This window comes from Bubalus kerabau, chromosome 8, assembly GCF_029407905.1.
Source record: "Bubalus kerabau isolate K-KA32 ecotype Philippines breed swamp buffalo chromosome 8, PCC_UOA_SB_1v2, whole genome shotgun sequence".
In the NCBI taxonomy this organism is placed as follows: Eukaryota; Metazoa; Chordata; class Mammalia; order Artiodactyla; family Bovidae; genus Bubalus; species Bubalus kerabau.
This window is the reverse complement of record NC_073631.1, coordinates 46,232,854-46,257,762: the sequence shown is the minus strand read 5'-3', so window position 1 is coordinate 46,257,762 and position 24,909 is coordinate 46,232,854. Positions and strand designations below refer to the sequence as shown.

Here is a 24,909-nt window from a genome sequence, read left to right as displayed (position 1 = left end):
CCAACCAGCTGAATATCAGCCCTTTTGACAGTATTGAAAGAATTAAATGAGCTTGGCACAGCAATGGCGTGTGGCAAAGGTTCTCCTGATGGTCATGGGTGCATAGAGCTTGCTAGTTTGACTGACATTACTCAAGGTACCGGTGGTCAGACTGAGGTTGGAATTCTTGGAACACCCTCAAGACCTTAGTGAATGCTCTCACAGACATAGAACAGAAACTGGGGATGATGGGGCAAGAGGCTGGCATCGTGGTGTAGCACTCCTGCATCTGGACTGTCCACCTGAGCGCAATGCCTGCACACACGAAAGGGGGCAGAGTGGGGTTTGAGTGGTAAGTCAAGGAGGAGGCTGCTCTGTTTCTCAGCTGTTACTCTAGTGAAACAGGTGGACAAATTTGAGCCTGAGAGGTAAGAGGAGAATAATTTGGAGCATTAGATTTTAGGGTCCCTTCTGCATGATCTTCTGCTACTCTGATAGCTCAGTTGGTAAAGAATCTGCCTGCAATATAGGAGACCTGGGTTCAATCCCTGGTTAGGAAGATCCCCTGGAGAACGGAAAGGCTACCCACTCCAGTATTCTGGCCTGGAGTATTCCATGGACTGCATAGTCCATGGGGTCGCAAAGAGTTGGGACACGACTGAGTGACTTTCACTTTCACTTTCTGCATGATAATGATGGTCATTCAACTGTCCAAGGGAGAGAGAGATGTGGACAGGAATAAACATAGCAGAGACTGGAGTCCAGAACCTTGAAAGCTTGGTGAGGACAGTTAGTGAAGCAATACCTTGTGATTAATCACTTCAAAACATCACCTAAATCAAGTGGGATCATAGTGGACAACAACCATTTAATTTATCTATCAAGGGACATTTGAAGCTCTGAATAGTGTGCTGTGAGGACAACTTGACTTCTAAATCCAGGCAGATGAAGGCCCATTAGCTCCCCAGAGTAGAGGACTTAAGATCTGAGCCAACTCGGCAGAGCTGCTGCACCTGAGTAGATGAGAAAAGACAAAAGGACACGTATCACGGGAAGTGGAGTCACTGAAGGTGGCTTGTTTGTTTTGCGTCTTTTTATTTTTTAAACCTCTTACTTGAGGTCCTAAAAAAGTGATGTTAAGAAAGGCAGTAACTGAATACATGTTATTAGAGGGAATATTGCTATCATGTTTTGTGAGCATACTGGACATGTTATGTAAGCTGCAAGTTATAAAAGCTGTGTGCAAAGAGCAGACTTTAATATTTTAATCAGAAAAAAATGAGGCTTACAATTGAATGTACCTGATGCATATTTAATGAAGAACGTAATCAAGGGATATTGGAGCTGTAAAGGACCTGGCCAGTTGTCTAGTTCAGCCTCCTAATTTGCGCAGATGAGGAATATGCAGAGATGATTTGAAAGTCCTGAGCTTACACAGTCATGAGGAGTGTAACAGGGATTACCACTGGCCACTCCATTCTGTCCAGGCCCATCCACTTAATCGTTAACTGTGCTGAAGGAGCCTTCACTGTAAAACAGACACCTCATGTTTCTGTGCTGCTGCTGAGCAGACTTCAGGGAGGCACCTGGGAGAGGAAGAGGCAGACTGAGCCAGGGTTGCTCAGGAGATCCTGAAAGGCTATGGATTTGGAACCTCCCTCTCTGAGAAAGAATGTCTAGGCTTCAGGCACCTGCCTGCTCACCCTTTGCTTCCACCTGCCCACCCAGGTGGCAACTGAACTTTGAGACGGTCTGGCTTAAGGGGGCGAAGGGATGGGTGCACTGCCAGTGAGTTACAGGGAAGAGTTCTCTCAAATCAGTGCCTTCCTCCTGGTGACCATCGTCATTTCATCATTCAAATGCCCTGCGCCTTTTTCTTGCCTTACTGTCTTCTGAATGGCTTGCCTGTCCTTGCTGTTTTCTTATTCCATATCCCCGTTTTTACCGATTGGGAAGTTAGACCCTCTACTTCTACAGTATTAGTGTTTGTCCTTGAAACTTTAATATGCACACTCATCAGTACAAATGTAATCAATATCTTAATTCCTTTACTATAAAAATAAGGAGACTTGACCACTTTTAACTCAGATCCCCTCTCCTTACTTCCACGCTATTGGTGAGTATTTTAATGTCTTTTTAACCCCTAAGAATTAGACATTGTTATTATTTTACATAGTTAGTTGTTTATATTTACTAACAGATTTATCAGTTTTCTTACTCCAGGTCCTTTCTCAGTCCTGTCTTTTCTTCTGTAGGATACCCTCCTCTTAGGTGCAGGTCCTGTTGGTGGTAAACTCTCTCAGTTTGGGTATTTCATCTGTCTTCTCGAAAGGAGACATAATTCTGTGCTGACAGTTATTTTCTCTCAGCAGAGATTTCCCCACCCTTTCCTGTCCTCCTGTATAGCTGTAGGCAAGTTGACTATTGATCTGATTGTCATTACTTGTGACCAAGATGTCTTTCTTCTCTGGGTGCTTTTGTGATCATCTCTGTTTTTCTTGTTTTGTGGTCATCTCTGTTTTTCTTGTTTTGTGGTTTTACTCTAGCAGGTCTAGGTGGGGATATTTTTTCTTTTCATTTATCTATGTGCTTCTTGTCTATAGTAACATCTCATGAATTTAAAAAGAAAACAAACTGCTATTTCTTTACATTTTCTCTATCATTTCTTTTGAGTCTCCTTCCGTTGAACCTCATTCTCTCTTTCATTTCTCCTTACTTTCTTATTTTCTATTTCCATGCCTCTATGAAATTGTGGGTAATTTCTTTGAATCTCTCTTCCAGTTTACTGCCTTTTTTTTTTTTAACAGTATATCTAGTCTACTGTTTAATCCAGTCATAATTTTTAGTTTTAATATTTTTCCTTTCTAAAATTTTCGTATGAATCATTTCAAGTCTTTCTGGTTCTCTGTTTCTTGACCCTTTTCTGATTATATCTTCCTCTTTAAGTATTTTATACATACTAATTTTGTTTCCAGTGTTTCTAACATCTGGGGTTCTTGGAGATGTAAATCTGCTGTGTATTATTTCTCCTGATTCCCACCCATGTTGTTTTATTTCCTTGTATATTTGATGGGATCATTTTTGATGGAACTTACTTTGTTTCTCCAGAGAATTTGTGCTTCTGCTTAGGCATTAGGTAGTATTACTAACCTGACACCACTTTCACCACTCTATTATAATTTATTTTTATTTTTTAAAATAATTTTTACTTACTTATTTTATTTTTACAGACCCTAAGGGTGAGGGAGAGAGAATAAGGAAAGAGAAGAGACCATTCTATCAGGAACACTGGGCATACTTAGATGGATTCTTCTGGCACCCTAAGAGTTCAGTTCACGCTGTGTGCATTTATCCATTTAAGTAGTAGTGCCCTTAAAGACGCTCAGGGAAGAAGGGTAGAATAGAAAAGTAGCAAATGAAATCTGAAGCTCTTAAATGTTGTGTTGGTTTTTCCTCTTTCTGAGGAATAGAAATACTGTGAGCTGCAAAATAGTGAAGCGAGTGGGTCTGTAGGAATCGCCCCACGTGATCCTGCCGCTTCTTTCAGCAGCTCTTCATGCAGTTTGCTGGGTTCGGATGGTCATGATGAAGCTGCCTGTATACTGTGCCTGCAGCAGATGGAGGGGTGTGAAAGAAGCATGAATGGCAGGGCACCTGTGTGACATGCAGGGCTTTGGGTGTAGTTGTACTGGCCCAAGGAGCCACAGGTTGTTCTAGAGGAGAGGAGAGTCACTGCCAAATGACATGAGGTGTAGGAAGGGGTGTCCATGTGATTAGTAAGAAAATAAGTCATTAGGACGGTACTAAACTCCACCCAGAGGGAGTGCTATTTCCATCTTTAGTGCTCCGCTCCTCCAGGAAGCCTTCTAGGACAGCACCCCTCCCCCACAGACCCCTGAAGACTGAATGGACCAGGTCCCCCAGTGGTTTCTGCTCAGCCTGTCTCCGGATCCTGGTTTTGCCCAGAGGTGAAGGGAGGCCAGGGAGGTACAATAGCTTCAGGAGGAGGAGTTCTGGCAGCCTGAGAAGTGACTGCTGCCTGGCCTGGGACCTGGGTGTGAGTTCCCAGGTGGAGGGGACTAGACCCCACCAGCTCCAGGGTTAAGAGCAGAGAGCAGAGCACCCACATAATTCCACCTGGAATTATGATGGAGACAATCCACATTCTGCTCGGGTTTGCTCTGCTGGGAGGTGAGTTATTTTTCTGTCCTGAAGTCCCACAAAGGGTATACTCCTCTTGAGAGTCCTTGAATCATTGTGAGGGTCCGAGGTTCACTTCCTCACTCTGTATGATCCAAGTTGGTCTGTGGTTCTTTGTGTGATAGAAGCATTGACCTTCAGGAGAAACCAAGCTTGTTTGTTTGGTCTTGTTTTTTGGTTTGTTTTTGGTTTTTTATTTTTCATTTACTGTCTACAGACCTGGTTTTAGCTCACTGCTCCTATTTTGCCCCTTGAACCCATATTTTTGTTTGAGCTCAGCAATACCTTATTTTTCCCAGTTTTATTGTGATATAATTGTCATATAATATTGTATAAGTTTAAGACACAGAATATAATTTGATATATGTATATACTGTGAAATGATTGTCATGCTAAGTTTAAATAACATCCATCACCTTACATAGTTACAGAGGTTTTCTTTCCTTGTGATGAAAACCCTTAAGATTTACTCTCTTAGCAGTATACAAATACTGTATTATATATCTTTCACATATACAATACAGTATTGTTAACTGTAGTCATGTTTTACACCACATCCCCAGAACTTATTTATAACTCAAAGTTTGTGTTTGTACCTTTTGACCACCTTCACCCATTTCTCCCACCCTCAGCCCCTCCCTCTGGCAACTAATAGTCTCTATGTTTCTATGTTCTTTTTAGATTCCATATATCATTGAGATCAAAGAGTATTTGTCTTTTTCTGCCTGCCTGATTTTACTTAGCATAATGCCTTCAAGGTCCATCCTTATTGTCACAAACTGACAGAATTTCCTACTTGTTTTCTTTTAGCCATGCCATGCAGCAGCCAGGATCTTGGTTCCCTAACCAAGGATAGAACCTATGTCCCCTGCCGTGCAAGTGCGTAGTGTTCATCACTAGACTACCAGGCAAGTCCCACTTCTTTTTAATGGCTGAATAATACTCAACTGCATATATATGCCATGTCTGCTTTATCCATTCATCCATTGATGAACACTTAAATTGTTTCCATCTCTTGGCTATTGTAAATAATTCAACTGCACTTTAAAGAGTATGTTTATTATAATTAATCCAGAATTTAGTATTCTCAGGGGAGGATTTTCATAATTGCAATCCATAACCTTACCAGAAGAGCAACCCCCACATGTGTATTGATCTATTCATTTTTCATACCCCACCTAATTCCAAAATTATCTTAGGTGGCCTACAGATAGTGGTATGGTGTAGTCATCTTGTACTGGCTTATGAGAAATTTATTGTTAAACTTTTAAGAATCTTGCCAGCCGTCTGTTAAACACAGCCATCATTAAAAATTAAATTATATAAACTTAAAATTAAATAATTAAAAACATAATAAATACTCAAATTCATCACTTTCTAATTATGTTCCACTGTTACTTATACTGTCGAGGTTATTTATGTCCCTCGTATCTGCATGGTGAAAATGCTACAGAAAGGTGTCCTACTGCACATCTCCTCCGAAATCCACATTGGACAGCCTCATGTTAGTATCTTGAAATGGGCCATGGTGGGAGTATTTACACCAGGGAAATGGACACACATTACAAATCAACTCTTATTTATTTCTTTATTGATTGTCTAAATTTCATATAGTGATGAAGAGAATAACAGTGCAAAGTAAATACTAAAAGTATGTCATATCCACAGCAGTTACATTCTGAATAGCACAAAAAGTTGAGGAAATACTCTTCCAGTGTTTGGAAGCAGTTAACAAATTCAGCAAAAAAGTTGCTTACATGGGGAAGAGTGAGTGGATTTCTGATGCATGACATAGATCTTTGTTGTTTCACTTTTGTCTTCCTTGTTAAAATGGAAATATTAGCCAACATTCATGTCTAAACTATTCTTATTTATTGATTGCAACCACAGGTTGGCTGTGGATAAAGGATTTGACAAAAATGAACAAAAGCATTCTATGAGAATCAATTGGCTGCTTGGAATTTACAATAAATATTGTGTATTTTACTATTATTTGTTTACTGTGTATTATACATCTTTTATAGCAGCATGTTTGTAATATACATGCACATTGTTTTCAAAGAACCAGGTGTGGAACATTCACCAGCACACCTCTGCTTACAGGGACATATATAGATACACTAAGGTAAGATTTGAAGTAGATGAGAAAGATAAAAGGAACAGCAAGGAGAGGGCCTCACTAGAGCTGGAGATGATGCTAACAGACAATTTCATATTATGGAGGGCAGACATGGGACATGGTGGGCTGCAGGTTTGCCTCTAAGCTTCCCAGCACACCTTATTAATATATAAAGGGAAATTTGATTGTGTACCAATTTTTCAGTGTTTGGGTCAGAAATTGTGGCAATTCTCCTAGGCTGAGTCTGGAAGGAATTTTACTCTGAGGCTGTGTATAGAGGAACAATGTGTTTTTCTAAATATCAATAATATCCTTAAAGCAAACCCTCACTTAGAGTCAAAGGAATACTTTTGGGAGAGCCCCTCTCTGAAGGCTGGACACTTCTTGCCAAACTGCATTTCTGTAAGATACACTATTGAAGTATTTGTGGATGAAATCATAAGAACTCTGGGACTTGTTTTAAAATTCTCCACAAAACAAAGGAATAAACATCTGTTGAAGTGAATAATTGAAGCAAAAAGAGCGAAATACTGATAAATGTTGAAGCTGGATGATGGGCAATTGGGGATTCACTGAACTCTTGTCTGTACTTTGAAACAAGACTGAATCTTATTAATGTAGTCTAACAGCTCCTCCTCCCTTCCCCCCTACATACCTTATCTCCACTTCTCCCTCCTTGCTATTCCTGTGGTATATCAACTGGGTCTTTTGTCCTTCCCACATTGTGGCTTTGGCTGTTACTACTTCATGGTGACAAAAAAATATTACCTAACAGAAATCCATTAAACTTAGAAATTATCCTACAGGAATGAGACAGGTCAGGGATGTTTTAATGAAAACAGAAGGGAAGAAAAATGAGCCATCTGACCCAAAGAAAGGAATTGCAGTAACAGGGGCACAACCCACAGGGAAGGTGAGGAAAGTGGGGACTGAAAAGCAGAGAATCCGCAAAGAGAAGCACTGGAGAAAACTTTTGCCTGCTGCTTATTTCTGAGTTCTTTGTCTTTGAGCACCTCCCCTTCCTCACCCTGCCACCTCAACCCTCAGGCAGAATGGTGGGGCAGGGGCAGCAGGGGTGGAAGGTGTCAGGGGCATTTTCCTCATTCTGGTTGCACTGTTGAGCTAAAACTTAAGGGATTTGAAAAAAAAATATTTTTCTTGAACCACATGCTTTTTAAGGAAAAAAAAAAACCAAATACATTTAAAATCAAATCAATTTTGAAGGGGCAGCATCTTTATCATCTCCCATCCTTGGGATTCATTTCACATTCAAATAAATAGAAAACTACTTGCAAAAAGGCAAATTACACCTAGATTTACCCACAGGTGGCATTTCATGCCATGACTTAATGGCACTTCATCAACATGAGCTTTTCTGGGCTCACTGATTAGATCTTGCAATATGGAAAGTACCTTACCGTAATTTTTCATTTGTTCACAGGTTATGCCATTTGGAACCATGTAAAGTAGCTAATGTTTTGGTGGTTTTCAAAAACACTGTATAACCAAGAAATTCAAGCACCACATACCAGTGACTTAGGGACCATTTAGACATCTGATGAGATATGTATGACTGTGATTAAAGGTTAGTTGTAACAGTATTATTATATTTTAGAATCTTTGAAATGTATGAGCACTTATTTAACTAATGGTGATGAGCATCAGCCCCAGGCCCGTCCTGTGGCTCTGCTGCAGCCAGAAGCTCTGGTTCCCTGCCCAGGCTCACTCGCTGCAAGCCCTGCCCCTCAGCTCTTCTGTCTGCTGAGGCAATGCCTCTGCTGTCCAGGCCTCACAGAGGAGCCTTCCCTGTGTTCTCCAGGAATAACTGGTAGCAGTTTGCACCCGGGAGATGCTTGACAACTGAGAAAATTGATCTTCCTAGAGAATTGCCTGGAGGGTTTGTCTGACCTATCAGTGGGTCTTACCTAGTTTCTAAAAAAATGAAATGCAAAAGGATGAAACAGAATGGGAAACAATCAGAGCATGTGATAAAGATAAGCACTATCTTATGAAAGCTTTGTTTCTATTATTTATGTGGGTATATGTGTGTACTGAGACATAATGTGAAATGTATTTTTAAATGTGATTCAAGTCAAAAGGTCTTGAAGAGTGCTGCTCTCAGAATGTGTAATTTACCATTGGAGCAAGCCAGACTAGTAAGAAGCTGTTGCTTAGACACATCACAGTGGCTCTGAAAGAGTGCTGAAACATTTCCATAACAAGTTTAAAACAATACACACCTTTCCTCTCATACCTTTACCTTTCTGAGATATATGTGAGCTTAGTGAATCCCTCTGTTCAGGTAAGAAGAGTTAGCATCTATTCAATATTCCTTCCATCCACAAACATTTACTGAGAGTGTGCCAGGCACTGAGAATATAATGATGGGGGAAAAAATGGACAGGAATCCCTATTTTAGTGAAACTTGTATTCAAAAGTAGAGGACGAGGCAGACTATAAGCAAGGCAAATCAGTGAAATAGAAAATGTTAAATGGTTATAAATGCCAGGGCAAAAAAGTGAATCCTCCTTTGGGAGGATTTGGGGGATATATTCTCAGTTTTTCTGCATAACACATTACTACAAACTTAGCCAATTAAAGCAGCATATGTTTATTATCTTTCAGTTTCTATGGTTTGAAGAGTCTGGACACGGCTTCACTGGGTCCTCTGCCCAGTGTCTTACGGGACTGCAATCAACATGCCACCGAGGCTGAAGTCTCATTTGAAGAATTAACTGGAGAATCATCTTCTTGCAAGCTCATTCAGGTTGTTGGCAGAACTTAATTCCTTCCGTTTGTATAACTGAAGGCCCCAGCTTTTTGATGGTTCTCCACTGGAGCCCACTTTCAGATCCTAGAGGCCTTCCGCTTCCACTGGCACTCTCACTGTATGGCAGCTGACTTCTTCATGTCAGCAAGGAAGAGCTGTCGCTCTAGTTTCCTAAGATGGTGTCTTATATCATGTAGTCTAAATATGGGGTGACAGCCCATCGCCTTGCTATATATTGTAACCTAATCAGGGAGGTGACACCCCATTACCTTTGCTCTGTTTTATTAGAAGCAAATAACAGGTTCTGCTCTCACCCAAGGGGAGAGGGATTCTAGGTGTGGCTCATTGGAGGTCACCTTAGGGAATATCCAGACCCAGTGGGGTTGCAGTTTTAGGCAGGGTGGCCAGAGAAGGCATCCCTGAGAGCTACCATTTGGGGAAGGACCTGGGGAGGAGAGGAAGAAAGTCATGTGACTATCCTGGGGAAGAGCATCTTCCCAAGAGGGAAAAAAACAAATACAAATTTTCGGGGAACATGCCTGCCATTTTGAGACAAAATATCCTGTGTGTCGATGAGAAAGATCAAAGTGAGGGACAAATGGATGCTGCAGGGGAAAAAGAATTGCTGGAGAATCACTTAAGAGTAAGCAAGGGGAATCTAGTGCAGAAGTCAAGGGGTTGACATTTGCTAGTAGTAAAGACAAATTCCTGGTAAAAGTCTTGAAGGCAGAGTAAGTAGGCACATGTACAAGTGTAGACACGGTGATGGGAACATCTCCTTTCTCACTGAACTAAGAAACAGAGACATCTGCTGAGAGTGAGGACTAGGGAGGTGTTAGCCATCTGAGGGGGAATAAGAAGAAAGGAAATAGTCATCCATGAGAGTGGGGTTAGAAATGGATCCTTCCGGGGAATGGGGAGTGTCCGTCTGTTCACTTGATAGCAATCAAGGCCCACCTGATCTTAGTGCTTATGAATTTAAGGACAGACCATTCACCATGGTGGGGTGTCTTTCACTGACCACAGTCAGTATGTGTGGAGATAGGCAATATATATGCAGAAAACTGGATTGAACAGGGTTGTGGTTTAGGTAAGTGAGCAGAGAGGGGCAAGGTGCAAGGGAGGAGTATGGTGAGTGACCATGGAGTTTAAGCTAGGTCAGATCCAGCTGGCAGGAAGTCAGTAAGGATATAGTTGAATTGAACAACACTGTTATCAACTGGATCTAGTTCATGTTTATACAGTTCTCTACCTCAGAACAGCAGAATATTCATTCTCTTCATGCTCGTATGGATGATTAAAACACATTCTGGGTCATAAATATACCTTAACAAATTCAATAGAGTAGAAATCCTACAAAGTCTCTTCTCAACCACATGGAATTAAACTAGAAATCAGTAACAGAAATAAAGCTGAAAAATCTCAAAATCATTGGAGATTAAACATCACACTTTTAAATAACATATGGGTCAAAATGAAACCATGTGAAAAATTTTTAAAGAATATTTTCAAGTAAATAAAAATATAACATCAAAATTATGGAATGCAATAAAAGCAAGGCATAGAAGAAAATGTGTAACAATGAATTCATATATTAGAAATGAATTATTGAGTCAGTTGACATGAGTTTTAAGACTAAACATTTTATAGAGGAGGATGGAGAGGTGCTGAAAGTGACATGAGATGTAAGAAAGACACTTAACCCTCAAAGAACAAGAGAAGTGGGAAAGAAAACTGCCACTGAGAGCCTGCAGGGGAAGCAGAGTCCCAAGGGGAAGGTAGGTTCCAGTGACCACAAAGATTCAGAAAAGTTCAGAGAAGAAATGAAGGCTGTGGATATTTTGCTGATGATTTTCAAAAGGCACTGTGGAAGAGCTTCAGGGAAGGGGATCAGAAAAAGGAGTGTCAGAAAGGGGTGGGATAAGGGTTTGAGGGTTAAAGGATACCCAACCAAAGCAGAGTTAAGGGGCATGATGAGTTGGGGCAAGTTGTCCTGATGCTGCAAGAAGGAAGTTGTAGGGGTCTCCTGGGGACACACGGAAATTCTGTTGTCACACAACATTGAGGCTGGTAGTAGAGCAGCATCACTCTGGGTGCTCACGTCTCTTGTGACTCCTGCCCATGGAAACCTACAGAGGGCGCTCTTCCTGAGCAGGGGAAACAGTCCATCCCCAAGTCCCCTAGAAAGAGCATGGGGAACCTCAGTCAAAAGAGGGTTAGTATAGGGAAACTCAGGGAAGTAAGGAAGACAGGCAGCTAGACTTGCTAGTTAGAAGACTGATACATTTACTTATCATGTGTTAAAATTTGTGACCATGCTGACAGATTTTAATTATTTGTGAGATTGCAATTATTTGTGACTGCTAATTTTAGTGTTTAATCTTTTTGTAACACAGTTGTTCATATCTCTGTTTTTACTGTTACAGTTGTTGCTCATTCTCATCTCATGTTTTGAATTCAAATTCTGAGGATATCCAGTCATCTCCACCAGCTAATCCACCCATTCCTTTCTTTCTGTCTCCCTCCCTCCCTCCCTCCCTGTGTCTTTCCATCCCTGCTCCCATCAGCGCATCCAGTCTTTCATTTATTTGTTCATTTAGCAAGTGTTTATAACATCCAAAACTAATCTAATGCTATATGTCAATTATACCTCAAAAAAAGAAGCTTCTTTCAATAAACAAAAAACTCAGGTATTTATGGAGCATTTGAAGATCCCCTGGAGAAGGGAATGGCAGTCCACTCCAGTATTCTTGCCTGGAGAATCCCACGGACAGAGGAGCCTGGGGGGCTACAGTCCATGGGGTCGCAAAGAGTCGGACATGATTGAGCGACTAACTCTTTCACTTTAGTATGTTTCAGAAACTGTTTTAGGAGACTAAAGTGATGACAGCAGATAAAGCTTACATTCTTATGCAAATAAGCAAAAAAGGTGCCTGAGAAGTGCTATGGAGACAAATAAAACAGAGTAAGGAGGAGAAGGAATACTGAGGGTGAGAGAAGGAGAGATCAGGAAAGAGGTCTCTGAATGTGACATTTGTGCTAAGGCCCCGAGGGAAGTGAGGGAGGAAGGCATGCAGAAAACAACAGGAAGAGCATCGTGAGCAAAGGAAAAAGAAGCTATTTCAGGAAGAACAAGGGAGCCAGTGCAGCTGGAGTGAAGTGACAGGGACAGTGAAAGGAAGTGAAGTCAGGTAGGTGTGCATGTGGAGAGAGGGTGGTGGGTGCTGAGTGTGAGCCGGAGTGAGAGTCTGACTTGTTTTATTTACAGTCGTAGAATTTTATTCAGGTTCATAAGTGATTAATTTTCTTTCCAAAAGCCTAAATACAAATCCTATTCATATATAATTTTTTGAATTTACATACAGTAAAATTCACCTTTTTTAGGATCCACAGGAACACAGTGCCTGCAGAGAACAAAATCCATGGATGCTGAGGTTCCTTATATTTACATATAATCTACGCAAATCCTCTCATGTACTTTAACCATCTCTGATTTCCTGTAATACCTAATAGAGTGTAAATACTGTGTAAATAGTTGCTGGGATGCTGTGAATTCAAGTTTTGTTGTTTTAGAACTTTGTCAAAAAATTTTTCCCCTGAATCTGAGATCTGAGGTTGGTTGAATTTGTGGATGTGGAACCTGAGGATATGGACTACATAGTCCTGTGAGTTTTGACAAACACGTGTAGTCATGTGACTGTCACAGTCTAGATGTAGACCAGTTTCCCCAGTCAGAGTGCACGGGGACCCCTTTGTGGTCAGCTCGGCCCTCACCTGCAGTCCCCGGCACCACTGTTGTCTTTTCTGGCCTTTTAGCTTTGTCTTCAGAGTTATGTCTGTAGGGCGTCATGTAAATGAAACTATATATCATGTAGCCTGTGCTATAGATGTGTATTCATCTGGCTGCACTGGGTCCTGGTTGCAGCAGGTGGGATCTTCGGTCTTCGTTGGAGCATGCAGAATGCCCCCTGCAGTGGACGTACAGAGTCCTAACCACTGGACCGCTAGGGAATGCCCTAGTCTCCTTTTTGCTGAGCAGCAGTCCAGTGTGTGCATGTGCCTCCGTGTGTTTATCCAGTCACAAGTTTAGGGACTTTCAGGTTGTTTCCAATTTTATATGAATAAGAAATAAAGCTACTATTCAGATTCACATACTAGCTTTTGTGTGAACACAGATTTTCATTTCACTTGGATAGTTGCCTCAGAGTGGGATTTCAGAGTCAGATGGCAGGCACATTTTAACTGTATAAGAAACTCTCATACTGTTCTCCAAAGTGGTTGTCTCGTTTTGCGCTCCCACTACCAATGCATGTCACTTTTAAAATTTTAGTCATTTTAGTTGGCATGTAGTGATGTCTCCTTGTGGTTGTAAGTAGCATTTCCCTAGTGACTAATAACGCTGGGCATTATTTTTATGTAATTTTTGCCTTCTATATATCTTCTTTGATGAAATGTCTTTACAAATATTTCATGCCTTTGATGAATTGCTATTGAATTTTCAGAATTTTTAAAAATGTATTTAGGATATAATTTCTTTATCAAATTTTTGTTTTTCAGATATTTTCTACCAGTCTTGGACTCTTTTTTCCCATTTTTTTTAAAAAAATAGGGTCTTTTGAATAGCAGATGTTTCCAGTTTTTATTTAAGTCCAGTTATCAGATTTAAGGTTTTACATTTAGGTCTGTGATCTATTTTGAGTTCAGTTCTATGCAGTGTGAGGCATGCATCAAGGAACATATATATATTTCTTGAAAAGACTATTCTGTCTTCTTTGAATTGCCATTTAGGCTTATGTATGGTTGTGTTTATGAGCTCTTATCTGTTCCATTGATCTGCGTATATTAGCCAGGACCTCACAGTCTTAATTACTGTAGCTCCATGGTTCTCCATGGCTTTCATGGTTCTCTTGAGAACTCTCAAGGGTTCTGCTTGTTTCTGCCTTGCACACTCATGTCGTGTGTGCCCTGGTGCAGGGCCTGGTGTTTGTTGTCAGAGCAGTGTTTCTTCCCCTTTGGCCACCTGCTCACTAAGGAGGTGGCATGGTGAGAGCATGCTTAAGATCTTCTCCTGGCAGATTTCAAGTGGACAATGCACTATTAGCAGCGATCCTTGCTTCCTTTGTGAGGGTGGTTCATCCTGGTGCTGAATGGTCTGATGTGTTGGACAAGAAGGTGAAAGCCTCAGGCTAGCCTGTTCTGGGAGGGCCCTTCTGGGCCAGATTGCCAAAGATTAATGACCTTGCTGATGACTTTCTCTGGCCTTATGCTGATCCTGTGGTGCATGGCAGCCCTGACTGGGCAGTGCCCTTGGCCAGGATGGACCTCAGAGCATTTGCTACATCTGTTCCAATCTGAAAATTTCCCCATGTATGACATTCATTTAACTATTCATTCTTTCATTTATATATGACATTTATGGTGCTGTGTTCAAGGATTATAATAAAGAAGGAGATAGAAATGGTTCCTGTCCTCACAGAGTTTACACTTTGGACAAGAGGCATTAAGTAGCTTAATAAATACTCAGTTAAGTCTGTAACATGAACTATAGTCAGTTCTCCATACTGTTTATATAATGTGAATTAGTTTACATTTTGTCTGTGCTGCTTTTATGCTAGAATGGCAGAGGTGAGTGATTGCAGCTGTCACAGAATGGCCTACATAGCTCATAATATTTATTATGTGACACTTGATAGGAAGTTTGCTGACCCCTGCTTGGATACCTTAGATGTGTTGAGAAGATAAGGTCACTCAGGGCTGCCCTCTGAGCTAAGGGTGAGGAGGGAAGCAGCACTGGTGTAAACCATGGGTGCTCACAGACTCTCACAGACACGAAGCCTTGCGGGGGCGTCTTCTTGTCCAGTACGTTGGTCCACTTAGTACCAGGCTGGGCCACCTTCACATTGGAGGCTGCATGGTGACTGTAGTTAATGATACAGAATTGTTTACTTAAAACTTGTTGGAAGTAGATCTAAGTATTCTTACCACAAAAATCCATTAAAAAAACCCAAAAGAGAGCTGGGAAAATTCCCCTGTCACTTTATTCCAAGACAGTTTCTAGGAGAGAGGAAGACATTTCTTTCTACTCCTGGAAAAAAATACAAAAATACTCTGAGTCAGAAATGTCTGTCTACCAAAATCCGTCCTCCTAGTTCCATAGTGTGGCATGGTAGCTGCCTGATAGCTGTCCAGTCAGGAACTGCATTTCCCACAGTCCTTTGTGTCGAGTGTACCCATGTGACTAGTTCTGACCAATGGATTGGGAATGGGAGTGACCGGTCATTTGCAGGCTGGGATTTTTAATGAAATGCTCACTTGCAAGCCCTCTGTCCCCTTCAGCTATCTGGATATAGAGGGCTCTGAGGTTCTGGAGCAGGACTTCTGAAACTTCTGAGTGTTTGAGTCACCTGTATCTGGAGATGTTAAAGCACAGGGCAGGTGCAGTAGGTCCAGGGCAGGGTCTGAGATCTTGCATTTTTAACAAGTTTCCAGGAGATGGCAGTGCTGTTGGTGCTTAGACCTTTATTCTGTAGTGGAGCCATAAAATGAAAGGAACCTGTCTCTGAATCACTTAAGTAGGAAAAATCTCCTTTACTCAGCAACTCCTGATCTGTTACCTGAGTGAGAAATAAGCCTTTGCAGAAAGGTATGGGCGTGTCTGCATGCTCAGTCACGTCCGACTCTTTGCAACCCCTATGGACTCTAGCCTGCCAGGCTCCTCTGTCCATGGAATTTGCCAAGCAATACTGGAAAATACTGGTTGCCATTTAGGGGATCTTCCTGACCCAGGGATCGACCCCACGTCTCCTGTGCCTCATGCATTGCAGGCAGATTATTTACTGCTGAGTCACAAGGGAAGCCCATTTTAAAACCTGCCAAAGCCTTATACCATTAGCTCATTGACAATAGTGGTTAAGGGGGAAAAAAAAAAAAATCTGGGTTTTATATTTGTTGACTTGGATTAAAAACAGAGAGTGAAAATGTTTGGGATGGGTTGTGAATGATCTGCTTCATCTGGCGGGGAGGTTAGTGGAGAGCAGACCATGAGGGTCTTTGACCCTGAGAAGTCTCAGTGCAGGGAGTTGAGGTAGAGTCTCTTAAGCAAGGGACCAGCGGGTGAGTGTCAGGGCCCTGGTGCAGGTTGCAGGGCAGAGGTTGGCTGGAGGAGCCCAGCCAAAAGTGTGGTCACGCAAAGGCTGCTTGACCCCAGTGACAGAAGCCTGGGCAGGGAGGCAGATGGGATACTGATGTGTGTGGTATCTGAGTGTGTGTGCTATTGGGAAGAGTTGCAGTTGGAGCAGAGAGGCAGAGGGAGTCCAGACCTGCTCCAAGGTCAAAAGCCACAGGAGCCTTTTGCCTCCTTGCAGTAAACATTCACAGTGGGGAGGCCAAGTTCATCTGAGGAACCTTGACCAGCTGGACCCAGCATGCTAGAATTCAGCCAAGGATGCTAGTGGGAAATCTCTCCCCAGGTTCTGAGGAAGAAAGGCTGGAACAAGAAGGCCTGCCCTGTCACTGTTGGTATGGTCCTGACCTTACCTTCCTGAAATAAAGCCAGAGCTGGGTCTTCTCAAGGCCTGCTGGCTTTGGGACAGAGCTGGGCCTGAGCAGGAACAGGAGGAAGTCAAGGGAAAATAATACTGGTTTTGGATAAAGCACCTGGGTGGTGGCAGAAGCTAGCCTTTGTCCCATCTGGTATTCAGATAACATCAAGCCCTTCTGTCAGAATTGTGTAGAAATAGCAGCAAACCTGAGAAGAATTGCAAACTGTCCACTTTGACTAGTCAGGGTCACTTACCATGTTACAAACCATTTTTATTCAAGGGAAACTATAGTGGATGTAGACATGAGACCAGTTTTTTTTTTTTTTTTTAATTATCTGATGTTTAAATACTCACCAAGCGCCTATTGTATGTTAGGCACCATGAAGATTAACTGTAGAAATCCAAGGTGAATTTTCATACCTTGATGATGGAGAAGAGAGCAGATTATAAGAATGTGAATCTGTGTACTGATTAGATACCTGCCCAGGAAAGCTCTTGGAAGAGTTGAAACACAACTGGGGGCTGGGAGAGGCTGAGTTCCGGGTCAGCAGCCTGTGAGGGCTGCAGCCTCCAGCAGAGGATGGAGGGGAAGGAAGAGAGGCAGGAAGCATAAAGGTGGGCCCCACCCCAGCTCCGGCTTCTGTAGGGGGACCCACGTCGTGTCAGGTCATCCTTCCAGTGAAACCCGTCAGTGCCTGCTGCTGCCTGGTGTGGAGGCCCACATCCTGGCCGGGGCCTGTTAGGCCTGTGATATCTTCACCCCACGGCCCCCCAGCCTTCTACAGGCCAGTTTTTGATATCCTCTGCCCCCAGGTGACGGGCTGCCATCAGGTCTCAGATTTGGAGCTTGGCCCCCAGGCCCTTTTCTTCTCAGGTGGCCAAACTGCTCCAGTTTGCCCAGGACTCGAGGTGGGGAGGGTGTTGCTTGGATGCCCACTCAACAGTTTCGAAACCAGGACCATCCTTGTCAAACTGGGGGAAGTTGTCACCTTGCTCCCTGAGGCCTGGACCCCCCACACTGTTCCTGTTGTGACATCTGCACACATTGAACCAGTCCCCGGCTGTTCTCTTAGGAGAAGCCCTGGGTACACCCCTCCTGGCCTCATGAGGCCTCCTGCTTGCCCACTCTGGCTCCTTCACTTCTCCTTTGAAGCTCTTATTACAACTGCAAGTAACATAACTAGTTGTGGAATTAGCTTCCTGATATGTAAAGCCTGCACATCTCTGACAGGTGGGTCGTGCCTGTCTGGTTTAAAGTTGTAGTCTCAGCCCTCTGCACAGTACCTGCCACATGACTGACACTGATAAACATCTGCTGAACGAGAATTCCAGAGCACCACTGCAAACCATTACATGTCTCTCAGCTGGTAAGAGCAACAACTTAAAAATGCATATGTGTCATTGTATATGTACTCTGTGCTTGAGTCAGAGTCCCTGGCTATTTCTTGGCACCCTTAACAGGTGCTCAGGTCTCCTTATTTCTTACCTGGAGGATTTCAGTGCCTGCCAGCACGTCTCCTGTCTCCACTGCACCTGGACAGGGCTGCCAGGGCCTCCTCCCAGAGCTGAGTGCTGAGTTCACCTTTTCTCAGAAAGCTGTAATGACACTTGACTGCTCATAATAGCATTTGTGATCTGCTTGCCCCTATGTCTGTTATTCTTCTGCCTCTCTGTCTCTGTCAGTCTCAGTCAAAATAAACAATACATTGTTTCTCTAACATACCTCCAACTTCCTTAACTCTGACTTCCCTCATGCTGTTCTATGCCTTATCCCTCCCTTACCTTTTGAAATCCTACCCATCCTCCAAAGCCCACTAATACACCCCTTGTCCAGGGTCACTTCTAAATGCCTCCACGCATTTCTGCATTCTGTAGAAACAGACATTCCCACTGTGTTAACTGTCTTGACCTTCTAACCAGATTATAGGCAACTTGAGAACAGGGGCTGCGTTCTACGCATCTGTAATGCTTTATAGATAGTAGGTACTCAACACTATTCAAAAATGTTTGTTAAGCTGAGTTAAGTAGGTTTAATTCATGCTCCTTTTGTTTCATGTAGCCCGTGAAATAATTTTATAAAAATTCTAGATCTGATTTCATTTTTAAGTTGACATCTATGTTTTTTTCACAAATTTAAATACTGCCAAGGATATATTTTTGTATATATGCTTTAAATGTATCTTATTTAAACCTTGTAGTTGCAGATTTGACTCATTTAACTTATGGAAAATACCTGCTATATAAATCTAACTGGCTAAGCTAGTCCTTGTGGTCAAGTCAGACAAACAGCCAAACCACACATTCAATCAGGAAAAAAGTCTGACTTTATTTTAAAATTTAGATAAACATGGGTGCTAATTCTTAGATAGGAACCCTACAGGGCTCTTGAATTGAAGGAAGGCATTGCCCGTGTAAGTGATGCTCTCTGCTTTGCTCTCCTGACTTCCCAAGGCTGCCTTCTCCAGTTGTCACTTTAATGCCCTAGAGGTTTTACACTTTAGGGGGATGAACAGAGTCAAATTTAGGTTGCAATGATAAGTCCGTCTTTCTTCCATAATGTGAAGGGTCCTTGTGTAGGGCAGGTGGGAATGGGCAGTGGGCAAACCACAAGCCTTGAAATGCATAAAAATGAAAGATGAAGTTCTGGAAGTGGATTCCAGGTAAGACAGGTCCCTGCCTGTGTGAGCCCTGGAAAGTCTCTGTGTGCCCCCCAGGGACTGTGTGTTCTTGGCGTGAAGGCATTTGACCCAGGAGGAAGGCACAGTGGAGATCACATCTTCTTTCACACAGATACACCTTGTGAGGGTTTTAGAAAATTTACCTTCCACTTAATGAAGAAAGGTCACTTTGTTGCTTCACAAGATTTCCAGGTGAACTCATTCTCCAAGACACCGTTACATCAGAAGAAAAGATCCAACGAAACTCTCAGAATCTTTTATAACAGATGCGGCCCTCATCTGCGGTTGCCAGCAACCCTCCCCCCGGGCGGTGGACAGGCTTCAGCTTTCCTGGATCGCTGGGCTGCCGGGGTGATATGCCACCAGTGTGGCCCAGCAAGAGGTCAGTGTAATTTGAGATTGTTGCTCCATCATTTATTCCCAAATGTTTACACACTGCAGCTGCTATTACCACCAGTAAGCATAACCATCATCTCTACACATTTAATTGGTGCCCTAAATAAACTTGACATGATGCAGAATCATGCACTATCATTGGACATAGTGCCCTTACTGTGTTAAGACTTGGAAAGCACTCTGGAGATTTTGTAGGCATCCCGTCTGGCGTTATGGTTATCTGAAAAAGAAATCTTGTTAGTCCAACTTCTTCAGCAGTTAGGTCACTTGATTTTGCAGTGAGTTTGGCCTGAAAAATAATATCAGTTGGGCAGGGTCAGATTCATTCTGGGGGAGCCCCAAGCTTACACAGTTTGGGAGAGACTCAATAAGAAAGAAAATGTAAAATTCCGCATGAGCTTGAGGGCTCACGCAAACTTCAGTTCCTCCAGCTTCACAGCAAACCCACCTGTACTGTAGGAACAGTGGTCAGGTGTCTGGCAGAGTGCCTTGCACTTGGAGTACACACTTGAAGCTATGCCAGGCACATGTAGCCCCCAGCAGCCACACACTTCACCAGGTCTGGGGTGTGTATGATCCACTGCTTGGAAGGGGAATCAGATCCTGATGAAAGCAAGGGGTTCTCTGCTGAAAGCCTTGCTGTTGTTCCAAGACAGAGGCTGCAGATTGGTAGGCTGTGGGCCAGACTCGGTCTGCAGGTGGTTAGTTGTGGTAGAAGATAAGAAACTTCTTGTTCAGTGTTTCTTAAAAATGTGAATTAAACTTGTCAAACTTTAAAAACCATAAATTTCATATAAAAAGCTGATTTATTTTTCGTTTTCTTCTCTCCCACCCCACCCCCCCAACCCTTCTCATGAGGAACTGAAAGATGGTTCCACAGTGACAGATGACAGCTTTAGAGAAGGGATGTGCTTATTGGTCCACCCAGTCCCCACCTTGGCATCTTCATGTTTATTTTCTGCCTGACCTTGGAAACTTGATTCATGGTAAGGCCTTGTCCTTTGAGGCTCTTACTTGCTCAGCCCTGGTGCTGCTCTGTCCCTGCCCTGATACTTTTGGTCTCTGATCTGTGATCTTTTTGATGTCCTAATGACTTTTTTCCTTTTAAGATGTAATTGGCTGTGCATGATTAATATTGACACCTCATTTTTAAAACTAAATTCATTGTTTTATAGATCTTGCTTTTTTCAACTTTCACTTGGCCTTTCTCTGGTTAGTCCACAAAGCACGACATACATTTATGGTAATTATCTCAATTTGTGTGCTTGATTTCACACTTTGTATTAGCTTCTTCACTTTTCTGAGCGATACACAGTAGGTTTAAATCTTTAAAAAGAAAAAGAAAAACCCTACTGGAGTAAAAATGGTCAGTTGGGAATTTTAGGCCTCCTGTTGACATCAGTGGGAAGTCTTGACTAGGGTTGAGAACTATTTATTTGGATTGTAATCTTGATGGCACGGTTGTCATCATCCTATTCCTGTTACTTCCTAGAACTCTCTCCTCTGTAGTGCAAGTATTGTTTTATGTTGCAAACAGTTTATCTGGCCATTCATTTCGTACCTTTACACTGTTTTCCACTAAATCTTGGCTTCTGCATAAGCTTGGATTTTGCATGAAAAAAATCCAGAATTAAAAGAAAAAAATGCGATGGAATTTACTGGTGATTGATACCTACCTTTTTGGGAAAAAAAAAGTTCGGTATCAATCAGCATAGCAAGCAACAGAAACATAGTGCCATTCATGAATGAGGCGGTCCCTTGACAGGCAAATACCAACTAGAGTGTCTGTGAGAAAACTCTGTTTACTAGGGTGGAAAAAGTCTACAATTATTTTCCCTTGCAGTTTTACTGCATTTAGAGTCAACTTTCAAAGAAGTCCTGTTTGGGCATTAAACTTATATTTTGAAAAATCTAAGACAACTGCAGTTTTTAAAAAAAACTCAACTTCTGGTAATTATTTCCTTCAAATTAACACTGCCAACAAAAGAGTTTTGTGCATGGTTAGAACTGGCTAAGTTTAAAATAAATTTAGTGGAGTAAATGAATTTTAAAAGTAAGCTGGTATAAAACTTGAATTTGGTTTTTATTTCTAAGAGACATTTTTCTTAAAATGTTGAGCTGCCTTTGATAACATATTTTTAAGTTTCTTTACCTTTAAAGTGATCTGATCTGTATCTGCCTTAGTTGCTAAGTTGTGCCCTACTCTTTGCAATCCCATGGACTGTAGCATGCCAGGCTTCCCTGTCCTTCAGTATCTCCTGGAGTTTGCTCAATCTTACGTCCTTTGAGTCAGTGATGCTGTGCAGCTATCTCCTCTTCTTCTGTCATCCCCTTGTCCTCCTGCCTTCAATCTTTCCAAGCATTAGGGTCTTTTCCAGTGAGTCGGCTCTTTGCATCAGGTGGCCAAAATATTGGAGTTTCAGTCACTTTTGTTAAGGGAATGTTATTCTGCAGTGACCTATGATCCTGTCTGACCAAGGGTTTTAAAACTGTTTGATAATTTTTTTTTAACAAAACTTCCAAAATCAAATTCTAATGAAGTTCTTTTGACCCCTAGCTAATTTTGGGATGCTTCAAAGGGCCCCTGGAAAACTTCAGAGAGAGATATTAAACTAATTAGGTTCATTTGGTATGTTAAATTTCATGGGAAGTATTGTCAAATGAGTAATAAATCTTCTTAGGTTCTGTTATAAGGGAAAATGTTATTAACATAGATATTCCAGAAGTTGCATGGAATTCTTAAAATCTGATACTCCTGGTAAAATTATCAGTCATAATTCTAGTTATTAAAGTGTTATTTGTTATAGCAGTAGCCAAATTTCTTTGTCAGTTGCATTGTAGTCAGATTTTAAAAGTGCCATATGTCTTTTGTCACTGTTGACATTTATGGTTTTATACTGATGCTTTTACAAAAATGCTTCCTCTTCAAAAAGATTTATGGGAAGAACATTAGGACAAGTATAGGTTTCTGACTTTCAGACAATAATGCTGAACTGGGTAAGAAATGAAGGAATTCTGAAAGGAAACCTAATGGCTTCATAAAACTGTTAACAATAGGAGTGAATGAACTGATGACTCTGGCTGTAATTTTTATGGCTTCTATCTGAAAAGTAACTGGTTTTAATCTGTGTTTTCCAGATATAAGGAAACCCTCCTCCTCAAGCTGATTATGACTTGCGTTTGGTAAATTATGCTTTTGTAAACTGAATTGAAACATTTATCTCACCTATCTGATCTCTCCAGAGACTAGAAATGCTTAGGTTCCTAGTAGCTTTGTCTGATATATTAGGAAGGACACCTCCTAACAGATACAGGAGTTTCAAGGAAAGGAATTCACCCAAGTCTGTGAGACAGTCTGTGATAAGCCCTGGGGTATGACTTTACTATTTCTGAGAGGCCTTTTACAGGTTCAGTCAGAGACTCCTTATAAAAGAAGTTCCCTCAAAGCTATTTTTAAAAAAGCCTATGCAATCAACTATATTTATATAAATCATCAGGCCAAGTTTATTGAGATCAGACTTACTTTGGAAACAAATTAGTCTTAATTTGGCTGAATTTGGTAAGTAATTTTAGAAAAAGATTCTTTCAGTGAGTACTAAATTCTAGTTGTGTTGAGGTCTGCATTTACTAAGACTCACTTCTCAGATGATTCCTTGCTGTTATATTAAGTTTAATTGAATAATTAATAGGACACCCTAAGTTTGTGTCTGAAGCTTATCTTAATAATCTTTAGAGGAAGATCAGGTATCCCACAGCCTGCAAGCAGTATTGTGTGTACTGGAAATGACATCTTTTAAAGGACAACCTCTCACTTAGGTGGACAGATCCTTATCAGGTAGTCTGCATTAGCTCATGCACTGCAAAATTGAAAGAAATTGACTCTTTGATTAATATTTCCACTTAGAAAGGGCTCCTACACTGGACTGGTCTACAGAGAGGACTGCTCATCTCAAATTCACCTTAAAACGACACTCAAACAGAGGAGAAACTGCACTCAGACCAGGATGAGAAAAAGACAATATCAGAAGTAGACAGCTGACTGAAGGTGCTGGACCTGACCCATAAGGTCATTTATTGTGTTTTCTTGACTTCTTGGACCTTTGTACACTCGAATCAGATGTTTTTCTATCATGGGCATGATCTTGTGCTGGCTTTAAAATTCAGTCCAGTTATTGGGTTTGTGACCAATTACCTGTGTCTAGTATTTCTGTGTTACCTTGGATTTCTCCTCTCCTTTTGGTTGGCTCTTAGGAAATTTATTCTAAAAGAAAGAAAGAAATTATAGTTCTGTTCTGGACACTATTGTTAGGTGATATCCCTTCACCTGGCCTGCTCTGACCCTGGCCATAAATAGACATTTTCAAGTTCAGTCAGAGCAACAGACAAAAAAATTTTAGCCAAAGAATATAGCTTCCCACAATTTTGAGACTAATTTATGTGGTTAACACTAGGCTATATCCATTTAAGTTTAAAGACTCCCTTATGTTGGGTACAGTTAAACCATACTGTGGATAGCCAGAGCTTCCCAGGTGGCAAAAGTGGTAAACAGTCCACCTGGAGGAGGAAATCGCAACCCACTCCAGGATTCTTGACAGGATAACTCTGGCAGGCTACATACAGGCAATGGGGCCACAAAAAGGATACAGCTGAGCACACACACGCACAAGGATAGCCAGCCTAGGAACAGCAGGAAGTTGGGCTGGGCGCCTTACGGACAGTGCCGGGATTGGGGACAGACTAAGACAGCCTAGGGATGTACTGGGCTGCTCCTTAACCAATACTGGTAGTTACATTATTTGTATATTGCCTGTTTTACAAAATTGTTTCTTGCATTATCAAATGTGTGACTGAACCTCTGATAAAATGATGATTGGAAGCACTTGACCACATATATAGTTCTCCTCTAAATATATATATAAAATACATATATATGAGATAAATGATTTTAATAGTATAACTCTAGATATGGGAAGAAGCAATAAGAAGGAATTTTTTTCCCGGGACCATGATAGACTAGTAAGACTGGTATTGTCCAGAGACTTTTGACTACTGTTAATAAGGCCTAGTCCAGTAATAGCACACTGAGTGGCCTAACAATGAAATCCTCACCTGACCTAGGGCTCCCTAGCACCATGGGCCAAAATGTCACAAAATGCCTCCCAGTCCACACATTTATGACCATGAGGGAACCCTGCCAACTAAAAATGGGCACGTGCCATCTGCCTC

The 24,909-nt window shown here is 41.7% G+C and overlaps 1 long non-coding RNA gene across 2 annotated transcripts; it reads left to right on the top strand.

Annotated features, from left to right (window-relative positions):
* The first annotated feature begins 5,093 nt into the window (after nt 1-5,093).
* Nucleotides 5,094-24,647, top strand: LOC129659078 (uncharacterized). Of its 2 annotated transcripts, XR_008717781.1 has the most exons (5): nt 5,094-7,883; nt 8,924-9,065; nt 19,472-20,669; nt 22,822-22,866; nt 23,588-24,647. It is a non-coding gene; the product is annotated as an uncharacterized LOC129659078 (long non-coding RNA). The 2 variants fall into 2 exon arrangements; XR_008717780.1 differs by having other exon boundaries at nt 19,472-24,647.
* The last annotated feature ends 262 nt before the right edge of the window (nt 24,648-24,909 follow it).